Genomic DNA, 13,377 nt, shown 5'->3' with positions numbered 1-13,377 from the left:
ATCTAATTACATACAGTAAGTGGTTATCCTTAACATTCCTGCCACTTAATTTTACACATTAAAGGAATTTTTACAAGGTCTCATTCTTTGTACCACAGTCCTAATACTCTGACAATCTTGTGCCTTGAGGTTTTGATATTGTTACATTCCCTATGATGACCTTTGCTAAATTGGTTTGACAATCTATTATGCACAACATGTATCAAAGTGGCCCCCAGGTTATGTTTTGAATTTATTTCTCTTACTGTACCAGAGAGGAACAATTTTCCTTAATGTTTCTAATTTTATTTGCAAGTATGGATGTTAAATGGGTCATCAATTTTATTCATTAGGGTCTTAAAAAGTCGGAAATTTGACTTGTTAAAACCTGGAAAGACCCTGAATACAGAACAAGTTATACATCGAAAGTATTGAAAGTGAAATATTGGAATTGGGACACTCCGAATATATGCCTGATTGTTGCAAAATCTGAACAAAACAAAAACAAAAAACCCTAACTCTTTTAAAATAGGAATAAGCTAACAGAGCTGACTCACAGGGTGCGTGATACAGATCAATAAACCAATATTAACCAGATTGCAATATGTATTTAACTCAAGGGGGTTGTTGGAATTTGCAGGGGCTTCAGGACAAAAATTAATATAGAAACTGCGTTAAATAAAGTAAAAAATATCTAAGAAAACGATCCAACACATTTTCCACAAAAAATCTGCTCTTATTACAACTCCGTAGATAGAATAGAATATAATAGAAAGTACTTTATTAATCCCTGGGGGAAATTCAGCACCACAGTTCGCTCACAATAGACAATAATATTAATAAATAATATATAACATATAATATATACATAATATATAATATATGAGTAGTATAAATATATTCTACATATATTCTACATGGGCTTCACGGTGGCAGAGGGGTTAGTGCGTCTGCCTCACAATACGAAGTTTCTGAAGTCCTGGGTTCAAATCCAGGCTCGGGATCTTTCTGTGTGGAGTTTGCATGTCCACCCCGTGAATGCGTGGGTTCCCTCCGGGTACTCCGGCTTCCTCCCACCTCCAAAGACATGCACTTGGGGATAGGTTGATTGGCAACACTAAATTGGCCCTAGTGTGTGAATGTGAGTGTGGGTGTTGTTTGTCTATCTGTGTTGGCCCTGCGATTAGTTGGCGACTTGTCCAGGGTGTACCCCGCCTTCCGCCCGATTGTAGCTGAGATAGGCGCCAGCGCCCCCCGTGCCCCCAAAAGGGAATTAGCGGTAGAAAATGGATGGATATATTCTACATTAAGTCCAGTCAAGAAGGAACATATGCATAATCCAGTCTGATGGCTGTAGGTATGAAGGACCTCCTGTGTCGTTCCGTGTTGCGTTGGTGTAATATTCTAGCAAGTCAGTTAACTGTAGTGTTGCGTTTGTGATATCCGATTGTCAGTCTGTTTCCGTAGCCATTAACACCTCAGTGGCTTGGGCAGCACAGTGTGTGTGTTGGCGCGAGTGAGAGAGGACGGTTGAGTGTGGAGAAAAACACAGTTTTTGTTGCTATTGTTGCTTTGGCTTGGTTCTAGTCGACAGTAGCAAGTTTTGCAATAAAGTGATTGTTGATCGACGACCTTCTTGTTGTTATTAAAAAACAATTAGACACTATATTGCAGTACGTCCTTAAAAGGGACTTTATTATGCAAAACCAACATTTCCTGCCTATTTGTACCTGTTTTGTGTATTTTGTTTTCGAAAGTCCCAAACATTTTAAATCAAACCATAAAGGTATGGCTGAGATGAAGTATTTAATGTATTTTTTTTTTCGAAAGTCCCAAACATTTTAAATCAAACCATAAAGGTATGGCGGAGATACAGTATTTAAAAAACAATTGGACTTCTTCCACACTTGTCTCAAACGAGCCGTTAGGAATTTGAGACTTAAGTGGCGTATTTTGTCTTAGTTACGTCAGCAAATATCTCATAGATGGTATAAGTTTACCTGAAGAGCTTTATGCAAGTGCACCATGTTTATTCAGTTGTAGTCAATTAAATGTTTTTGTTTTTCTGTATTCTCTCATTGTGGGGCAGACTGGCTTGTGCAGACTGGCACATGCATGCTAAAATTTTCCACTGCCTCCATTTCTAATAAGTTGCATATAGTTCTAACTTATATCCGTCAGCAGACTCGATATGGAAGCTTCAAGAACTACAATATGACTGACGGGAAAAAGATGCAGTGGAAAGGGGCTGGGCCTGGAGGGAGGAGTACCTCAGCACGTAAAAAGGACCACCCACTAAACAGGCATTCTTAAGGGACTTAGTCTGAAAACAGCTTGAAAATTGTGCTGCGCTACAAAATATATGCAAAATGACCAGAAGTACCACCATTACATGTTAAGTAGACCAAAAAGGAAAGTTTTAAATGTAGAAAAAAAAAGGATCATTATTATTATTCCGTTGCAGTCAATTTGTTGTTAGTACAGTTCTGTGATTTCGCTATTATGAAAAATAATAAATTTTTGAATATTTGCTAATCCATGCTGATCATCACTTAATAAATTGCGATGCATTGAATAATTAATGTGTCGCCACACCATTACTATATAATGGGTATACAATGTCTACAAACGCCTGTCAAAATACCAGCTTTCTATCATGTCTAACAAGATGAAAGATTCCAGAACTTTTTCAGCCTGTACATTGGACCTATAATTTTAACAATTCAATTGAAAAAACATGTGGAATATTTTAAAAACAGCAGGACTTTTTTTATTTTCAAATGGTTTTGTACTTAGAAAATATAAAACTGTATTAAATTTGTCTTTTACTACCATAAAAAATTCTGATTATTGCAAAAAAATTAAAAAAAACAAAAAACCATTGCCATTATATTACAACTTTGCGCAACTTCACCAATTGTTTATTGTAGTTTTAAAATGTTCAATATACTCCTGTAAGAGATTAAAAATTAGGTATTCCATTGGTTAAGCAATTGCTAATGATTTTGGGTTGTTTGCCTGTTAAAAACTTAAGATAAGTATCTTTATTCAGCTAACCTGACTGTTTGAAGCTTAAATTATATACGGTTAGCTTGATAGTGTCGTCAACACAGTTCATCTGTGTTTTATTTTCTACCAAACATACCTGTTACGCTATATGAGCTTTTTGAAGTATGTCTTAGAAAGATGCAACATGTTTCTCCCCCCAACCCACCACCACCTAGACTACCATGTTGGCTCATAGTCAGCCATATGGTGCAGACAAGAGATTGTCACATAAAGCACACAACCAGTACTTGTCAGAAATTCCAACAGTTCCTGCAAAGTTGCTGGAGGCTGTTGGCATCCTCCCTGACCTGTTTTTTGGAGGGATGTCTCTCTGGGATTTTTTCTGGTGTCAATGTTGATGCCATATTTTTCACTTGTTAGTGAAAGTTCCTTAGCACTTAAGAACAATAACCAATAAAGCAAATATTTCATGCGCGGTTGTGATAGGGGTTCAGGGATTACTATTGCACCTGGGTCAATTTTATGGCTCCTACAAAGTGAAGGCACTGCCAATTTTTCACGTAAACGCGAAAAAAGTCCCGACATGATTTATCTTGGTCTCATCAGACATCACACATCACTGTCATACATCACAAAAACCTGGTACTTTAACTTTGTAGCTCTATACTGTCTTTGTTTGGGGAATCAGCATACAAGATAGCAAAGAGTGAAAATGTGATGACAACCAAGAAACAGAAAATTACTGCAACATGGAAGATTGGGAGACGTGCCACTATTCTGGCTGCTCAGAAAAATATATCTAAACTGCCACGAGAGAACAGACAACGATCAGGGTTCAGTCATTATGTGTGTTGAAAAAAAAAAGCGGGAAAAAAATCAACAATTAATTTTATCTAACAATATAAGGAGTAGTTCTTAACATTATAACTGGTCCTTATACTGACATGGCCCTCTGTGAAAATGAGTTTGACACCTTTGCTTTAGAATAGGCTTTTTATTGTCATTACACATTAGGAACAACAAAATTGCATGAAATTGATGACGCAATATACCATGCAAGGCGCTAACCATGACCCACCAGGAGCCGTTAGAGCAGGGGTCAGTAACCTTTTTGGCTGAGAGAGACATGAAAGCCAAATATTTCAAAATGTATTTCCGTTGGAGCCATATCATATTTTTTAACACTGAATACAACTAAATGTGTGCATTTTTTAAGTAAGACCAACATTTTTAGAGTATAATAAGTCTCTAATTCTTTTTAATAAAATTGTTATTTCTTGAACAGGTGGGGTAGAAAACGCATGGATGGATTAAATGCATGAGAATATTTTATATTTTGAACGTTATTTTTAACAGCGTGATTACCAGCGGAAATATTCATTACTTATCGTGTTAAGCACTGTCAGCTAAAATTTATCTGAGAGCCAAATACAGTCATCAAAAGAGCCACATCTGGCTCTAGACCCATAGGTTCCCTACCCCTGTGTTAGAGGTTCAGTGTCTTGCTCAAGGACACCTTGACACGAACTCGCCAGGCCAGAATCAAACCAGTAGCCCTCCGGTTGTAAGACGGCCACTCTACCCACTGAGCCTTGCTGCCCAGGCTGTATAGTTATTTAATAAGGGGCCTATGATAAATGTTGTCTTTTCTGACTGAATGTTGTTGCAATGTTGGATAATCGTGTTAAACAATTCCAAAGCCTCAAATCAAAAGGTAAATGCATTTTGGCGTGAGCTTGCACACAGTTTTGGATGCCTCTGTTGTGACATCACAGTGAGGTGCATGGATTCCCCCTTTGCTTACGGCTGTGAGGCTATCATTTTGGTATAATCTTGGCATGTGCATAAAAACACTAAAATGCAGTGACTTAAATTATGCTAAAAGCAGCTATTTTTAATGCAGCTCTGGACTGATTGGATGGTGTGCATGTGTACCTAATGTGACAGGGTGAATCTATATATTGTTTATGAAGTATATTTTCGACCTTGTCTGGAAAAAGAATAGCGGTGACGACTTCAAAATGTATATTAAAACTGCGTAGACTTTCAAAGGACAAATAATAATACTTTCGGAGAGGGTGCGGCATAGTTTCATTTGAAGACAGATTTCAAAAAACGGGTATTAAAAGTGACTGGAGCAAAATTTTACACTAAAGTTACACCAAATCATATCCAATACATAGTTTCTCGACAGCAAGGAAGTGTTTTGAATGTAGATTAAAATAATTATCGGATTTTTAATGGTAACAGTTTTAACCAGGAAGGGAGCAACTACATTTTTTATTATTTTCAAAAAGGACAAAATATCCTGAATTCAAACAAACTGGTGGGCTGATTGGCAACACCAAATTGGCCCAAGTGTGTGAATGTGAGCGTTGTCTGTCTATCTGTGTTGGCCCTGCGATGAGCTGGCGACTTGTCGAGAGTGTACCGCAGCTGAGATAGGCTCCAGCACCCCCCGCCACCATGAACAGGACAAGCGGTAGAAAATGGATGGATGCAAGTTGCAAACAAATACTTTAATTTATTGATTATAACTACTTTTTGGTTATATTTATTATTTTGTACGTTTAGTATAATGTTATTATTTGGTTACTGTTATTTCCAACATTAGCAGGCAAATAATTTCTAGCCATTACATTATGTTCTTTACAAGTGTATGTAAACTTTTGATCGCGACTTTATATACACATGTATACATATATATATACATATTTATCAATCAATCAATGATTATTTATTTAGCCCTAAATCACTAGGGTCTCAAAGGGCTGCACAAACCACAACACAAACCACAACGACATCCTAGGTAGAGCCCACATAAGGGCAAGGAAAACTCATACCAAGTGGGACTCACACCCAGTGGGACGTCGGTGACAATGATGACTATGAGAAACCTTGGAGAGGACCGCATATGTGGGCAACCCCCCCTCTAGGGGAACAGAAAGCAATGGATGTCGAGCGGGTATAACATGATACTGTTAGAGTTCAATCCATAGTGGATCCAACACTACCGTGAGAGTCCAATCCACAGTGGATCCAACACTACCGTGAGAGTCCAATCCACAGTGGATCCAACACAGCAGAGAGAGTCCCGTCCACAGTGGAGCCAGTAGGAAACCACCCCAAGTGTGTGTGTGTGTGTGTGTGTGTATATATATATATATATATATATACACACACACACACACACACACACACACACACACACACACACAAACACAAACAGATATATATACATGCACACACACACTCACACAAATATAAGTAGATGAGGTGACGACTTGTCCAGGGTGTACACTGCCTTCCGCCCGAATGCAGCTGGGATAGGCTCCAGCTACTCCCGCGCCCCCGAGAGGGACAAACAGTAGTAAATGGAAGGGTGAATGGATGGATAAACAAACTGGAGGTCGGCCTCCAATTTTGGCCTGTTAGTTGTTTTTGTCAAACCCTTAGCATATTTCAAAATTATATGTTGATTACATATACCACTAGATATTACACAAATCCGCTACGTTACCAATAAAAAAGTGAATATGCACATATTTTGTTCATATATTGACCAACACTGGATTGGTTTAAAATGTGTAAAAGTATCCCTGTATGCTTTAATTTTTCTGAATGCAGTCTTTACTGGGAAGAGTTTTGTATTTGTTTATCGTGCACAATGCACATACCAACTTAAGGTTGAGTTGAAAGCAAGTTTGTCAGTTAAAGTATAAAAACGGACACTGCAAGGAAAATATTGCCAATTTTAAATTGTAACACCTGTCAGAAGAACCGTGTAGGGGGTCACAGCTTAAAAAAACAACAAATGCTTGAAAAAAAAATGAAGGCTAAAAAGGAGGCCACGACTGCTATAAAACCACTTATTAGATGTAAAACTGTCTGACATGTGTCTCCTCCTGGTGAAGTGACTGTCACCAAGGAGGCTGCAGTGTGGAACTGCTGTCATTACGAGGTAAGGAGGGGGGGAAAAATCCCCGGAGCTGTGGGCATCGCAGCTGGTGTGCAAGCTTAGGTCCACTTTTCCTGGAGCCATCATGACCATTACCCGCCCTCTCCTCCATGTAGGTTGATGCAAAAGCCCAAAATATACTCTTCTACGTGCATTATATTATCCAAAGCAATAGATCAAGGAGGAAAGAGCATGCGTGTATTCTGTATTGTCACCAGTGCGTGGGGGGGGGGGACTCGCCTACTTACTTGGCCACGGTCAGTGTGACAGCATGCTGGGGCAGGAGCGCCGAGATCCGAAGTGAAAAAAAGAAAAAAAGGACTCCAAAACCCCCGATAATCGATCAATCCATCGCAGGGGCTCCGAGCAGTCCGCACGGGAGAGTCAAATCACGGACGAGTTTGGGAGAAGCTTCGGGAGCGATCATCTCCGCCGCGGTTCATCGTGTAGCTTCCGTGTCCCATCGGGATTTTAAAACTAGACCCCCACCCACACACACACACATACAAACACGCACACACACTTAACTCCCCCCTTTTTTTTTTTCCAAATCGCTGCTGGTTAGTTTCGCTTCGGTCGGGCTGCTCGTGTCGAGCCGCGGAGCTACATATCTGCGAGCAGTAGCCGAAGACACGGTGAACAAATCGGCGAGCGGTGACCTACTTCCGAAGTGGCACACTGGAGATGATATTCATGCGCTCCGCGGCGGCGTGCACGCGCCGGGACATCTCTGTCTTTCCCAACGCCTAATCACTCCTAAAGCACACCGAGATCAACACTACGCGGACACGCGCGTACACACACGCACACACCATTAATTGTACCCCTGCTGAGAGTGCAGAATATGTCATGGGAACACTGGGAGGCAAGTATAGTCACACAAATGAACATATATAACGTGAATGAATGCTGAGAGTGAGAAGTGTTGACATTGTGGACGTCAGTGCTTTTCAACCTTTTCTGAGCAAAGGCACTTTTTTTATTGAAAAAATCCCGAGGCACATCACCAGCAGAAAACAATAAAAAATGAAACAGCAGCCGATACAGACGGTAAAAAGTCGTTCTTGCAATTGTTGGATATGAATTTAAAGGCCTACTGAAATGAGATTTTCTTATTCAAACGGGGATAGCAGGTCCATTCTATGAGTCATACTTGATCATTTTGGATTTAGTAGAGAACATCCACGATAAAGTTCGCAACTTTCGGTGCTAAGAGAAAAGCCCTGCCTCTACCGGAAGTGGCAGACGATGACGTCACATGTTTGATGGCTCCTCACATATTCACATTGTTTTTAATGGGAGCCTCCAACAAAAAGTGCTATCCGGACCGAGAAAACAACAATTTCCCCATTAATTTGAGCGAGGATGAAAGATTCGTGTTTGAGGATATTGATAGCGACGGACTAGAAAAAGTAAAAAAAAACAAAAAAAAAACACAATTGCATTGGGACAGATTCCGATGTTTTTAGACACATTTTCGTGAATTTAATATTATCTGATAGTCGGAGGTGTCTCCACGGGTGTTTTGACGCCAATGTCTCAGGGGAGTCGACGGCAGCTATGGACGGCACAAGCTCAGCTTTTCTCCGGTAAGAATTGACTTTTTAACCACAATGGACGGCACAAGCTCAGCTTTTCTCCGGTAAGAACTGACATTTTAACCACAATTTTCTCACCGAAACCTGCTGGTTGACATGTGGTCAGGATCCATGTTCTCTTGACCGCGCTCTGATCCATAGGAAAGTTTCACCTCCAGGAATTTTAAACAAGGAATCACCCTGTGTTTGTGTGGCTAAAGGCTAAAGCTTCCCAACTCCATCTTTCTACTGTGACTTCTCCAAAATTAATTGAACACATTTTAAAAGATTCAGCAACACCGATGTCCAAAAAACTGTATGAGTATGCCGTTAAAGCAGACGACATTTAGCTGTGTGTGCGCGCAGCGCTCATACTTCCTAAAAACCTGTGACGTCTTGCGTACACGTCATCATTACACGACGTTTCGAAGACGAAACTCCCGGGAAATTTAAAATTGTAATTTAGTAAACTAAAAAGGCCGTATTGGCATGTGTTCAATGTTAATATTTCATCATTGATATATGAACTATCAGACTGCGTGGTGGGTAGTAGTGAGTTTCAGTAGGACTTTAAACTAAAAACAAACCATGCATTACTATTGCTCTTGTCCCAAAGTAGGTGTACTGTCACGACGTTTCGCATCAAGCTGTGACTTATTTGGAATTTTTTGGTGTTTTCCTGTGTGTAGTGATTTAATTATTGTCTTGCGCTCCTATTTTGGTGTTGATTGTCATGTCATGTACGGATGTACTTTGTGGACGCTGTCTGCTCCACACGCCTTGAGTCTTTGCTGTCGTCCAGCATTCTGTTTGTGTTTACTTTTCAGCCAGTTCAGTTTTAGCTTCGCTCTGCATAGCCATCCCAAAGCTTCAATGCCTTTTCTCAGCGGCACTCGCCTTTTGTTTATTTTTGGTTTAAGCGTTAGATACCTTTTTACCTGTAAACCATCGTCATCGTCCCCGACATCTACAAAGCAATTAGCTACCTGCTGCCACCTACTGATATGGAAGAGTATTATACGGTTACTCTGCCGAGCGCTAGACAGCACATACACTCAAATGGCACATTTGCGGATTATACTTACAGGTTTGCAAAAAATATTTTTAACCCATTTAGGTGAAATTACATAATCTCCCACGGTACACCAAACTATATCTCACGGTACACTATTGTGCCGTGGCTCAGTGGTTGAAAAACACTGGTGTACATGACAGACAAACACAATTCCAAGATACATCATGAGTAAAGATCCATGACGTATTCAAGTGTCTCAAACAGCAGCATATAGCAGCCAATTCTAGACCCAGACTCCTAAAGCAGGGTTTTTTCAACCTTTTTTGAGCCAAGTCACATTTTTTTCATTGAAAAAAACGTTAAAAAAATGAAACTCAGCAGCAAGTCGTTTTTACAATTGTTGTACCGTATTTCCTTGAATTGGCGCCGGGGCGCTAATTAATTTAAAACATCTTCTCACTCCTGCGCTTACCAAAGGTATGCGGTAAAAGTAAGCATGTGCTAATTATTTTAAAACCTCTTCTCACTCCGGCACTTACCAAAGGCATGCGGTAAAAGTAAGTATGTGCTAATTATTTTAAAACCTCTTCTCACTCAAGCACTTACCAAAGGTATGCAGTAAAAATTTGAGTGTGATGTAAGCTTGGACCTTAAATCCTACTTAATAGCTCTTAATCTTCTTCCCTTTATGCGTTTTAAAATTACCGGTATTGAAATCAGCCTCCTCCATTTTGAAAATGATGACAGGGGAAGTGTCACTCGTGAGGTCACGAGTTTGACCAGGTGGTAATACTAAGCATGCGCTAATTATTTTCGGAAGCGAGTTTGACCCGGTAGTAATTCAAGGCAGGCGCATACTATATGTCCTGCGGCAATTCAAGGAAATACGGTATATGGATTTAAACCATAACAAACCATGCATCACTATAGATCTTGTCTCAGAGTAGGTGTACTGTCACGACCTGTCACATCACACCGTGACTTATTTGGAGTTTTTTGCTGTTTTCTTGTGTGTAGTGTTTTTAGTTTTTTGTCTTGCGCTCCTATTTTGGTGGCTTTTCCTGTAGCAGTTTCATGTCTTCATTCAAACGCTATTCTTTGCACCTGTCTTGCTTTAGCAATCAAGACTATTTAAGTTGTTGCTAGCCTTCTTTGTTGATTGTCATGTCATGTACGGATGTACTTTGTGGACGCCGTCTCATCTCCACACGCAGTAAGTTTTTATTTACTTTGCTGCCAGTTCAGTTCTAGTTTTGTTTTGCATTGACTTTCCTGAGCTTAAATGCCTTTTTCTTAGCAGCACTCACCTTTGGTTTACTTTTGGTTTAAGCATTAGATACCTTTTTACCTGCACGCTGCCTTCCGCTGTCGTCTGCATATTATGTTCACGACAACAAACCATGTTCACAACATCTAAAAAGCATTTAGCTACCTGCTGCCACTTACTGATATGGAAGAGTATAACATGGTTTCTCTGCTGCACTCTAGACAGCACCGAGAGTCAACAACGGCACACTATTTGTGGATTATGATTACTGGTTTGCAAAAAATATTTTTAACCCAATTAGGTGAAATTACGTAATCTCAGACGGCACACCAGACTGTATCTCACGGCACACTAGTGTGCCACGGCACAGTGGTTGAAAAACACTGTCCTAAAGGACACCCCTCCCACATTAAACCCACACATACGATTATAGATATTCACTGTGCGATTATAGTCTGCGTAATAATCACCATTTCCATATTATCATAATTATTATGCATTAATTGATTTCACAACAACATATTTATGAACTCACTTAGAAATTATTTATTACTGTTGGAAATAACAGTAATCAAAAACATAATATCCATCCATCCATTTTCTACCGCTTATTCACTTTTGGGGTCGCTGGCGCCTATCTCAGCTACAATCGGGCGGAAGGCGGTGTACACCCTGGACAAGTCGTAGGGCCAACACAGATAGACAGACAACATTCATACTCACATTCACACACTAGGGCCAATTTAGTGTTGCCAATCAACCTATCCCCAGGTGCATGTCTTTGGAAGTGGGAGGAAGCCGGAGTACACGGAGGGAACCCACGCATTCACGGGGAGAACATGCAAACTCCACACAGAAAGACCCCGAGCCTGGATTTGAACCCAGGACTGCAGAAACTTCGTATTGTGAGGCAGACGCACTAACCCCTCTGCCACCGTGAAGCCCTCAAAAACATAATAAACGTACAAAATAATAAATATAAAAAAGTAATTCTAATCAATAAATTAAAGGGTCTGTTTTCAACGTCCATCCATCCATTTTCTACCGCTTATTCCCTTTCGGGGTCGCGGGGGGCGCTGGCGCCTATCTCAGCTACAATCGGGCGGAAGGCAGGGTACACCCTGGACAAGTCGCCACCTCATCGCGAGGCCAACACAGATAGACAGACAACATTCACACTCACATTCACACACTAGGGCCAATTTAGTGTTGCCAATCAACCTATCCCCAGGTGCATGTTTTTGGAAGTGGGAGGAAGCCGGAGTACCCGGAGGGAACCCACGCATTCACGGAGAGAACATGCAAACTCCACACAGAAAGATCCCGAGCCTGGATTTGAACCCAGGACTGCAGGAACTTCGTATTGTGAGGCAGACGCACTAACCCCTCTGCCACCGTGAAGCCCTCAAAAACATAATAAACGTACAAAATAATAAATATAAAAAAGTAATTCTAATCAATAAATTAAAGGGTCTGTTTTCAACTTCCATCCATCCATTTCCTACCGCTTATTCTTTGGTGTCGCGGGCGGCGCTGGTGCCTATTTCAGCTACAATCGGGCGGAAGGCGGCGTACACCCTGGACAAGTTGCCACCTCATCGCAGCTGTTTTCAACTTGCTCAAAGTAAAATTTTTCAGACCGAGAGCTCCACCGGTTAGCTCAGCGCTTCTCATTTATTTACTGCAACGTCCCCCTTGGGAAAAGGAAAATATTTTGACCCCCACCCTCAGTCTCCATCGCAAGTACAATTCTGCATGAGATTGAGTCATTATTAACATAAAAAAAAAAACAGCACAGTAGTCACAAAAATTAAAACATATAACGTGAATGAATGCTGAGAGTGAGAAGTGTTGACATCGTCTCCATGGCAGATGAACACAATTCCAAAAAAACATCATGAATAAAATTTATGACGTTTTCAAGTGTCTCAAACAGCAGCATATGACATCAAATTCTGGACCCGGACTCCTAAAGGACACCACAGTAAACCCACACATATGATTATCATCTGCATAATAATCACTGTTTCCCCATTATCACAATAGTAATGCATTCATTGATTTCACAACAAGACATTTATAAATTCACACAGACATTACGTATACATTATTTGCCTGCTAATGTTGGAAATAACAGTAATCAAATAATAACATTGTAATAAATTTACAAAATAATAAATATATACAAAAAGGAGTTCCAATCAATAAATTAAAAGGGTCTGTTTGCAACTTCCATCAATCCAGTTGTTTGTCTTTGGAGATGGGAGGAAGCCGGTGTACAGGGATGGAACCCACGCAGTCACGGGGAGAACATGCAAACTGCACACAGAAAGATCTCGAGGCCAGGATCGAACCCAGGACCTTCACGTGTTGAGGCATACGCACTGACCCCTGTATCACCGTGCTGCCTTGTTTGCAACTTGCTCAAAGTAAAATGTTTCAGACCAAAAATATAACCAGAGCTCCACTGGTTAGCTCAGTGCTTCTCAATTATTTACTGCTACGTCCCCCTTGGGACAAGAAAATATTTTGCCCCCCCCCCCCCCCCCCCCCCCACACCCGCAGTCTCCAT

The 13,377-nt window shown here is 40.6% G+C and overlaps 1 protein-coding gene across 2 annotated transcripts in view; it reads right to left on the bottom strand.

Annotated features, from left to right (window-relative positions):
* The window catches only part of bahd1 (bromo adjacent homology domain containing 1), a 135,818-nt gene that overhangs the window by 41,354 nt on the left and 81,087 nt on the right, over positions 1 to 13,377 (bottom strand). The window contains exon 1 of one of the 2 annotated variants that reach the window (XM_061895835.1): positions 7,195 to 7,631. The exons of the other annotated variant lie outside the window; for it this stretch is intronic. The gene's annotated coding sequence lies outside the window, so the exon portion shown is untranslated. Of the gene's footprint in view, positions 1 to 7,194; positions 7,632 to 13,377 lie in introns of those variants that run through there. 2 annotated transcript variants of the gene reach the window in all.

The sequence above is a fragment of the Nerophis ophidion genome, linkage group LG03 (assembly GCF_033978795.1).
Source record: "Nerophis ophidion isolate RoL-2023_Sa linkage group LG03, RoL_Noph_v1.0, whole genome shotgun sequence".
NCBI classification, from domain to species: domain Eukaryota; kingdom Metazoa; phylum Chordata; class Actinopteri; order Syngnathiformes; family Syngnathidae; genus Nerophis; species Nerophis ophidion.
Note: the sequence above shows the minus strand (reverse complement) of the source record. Positions and strands in the feature narration are given on the sequence as shown.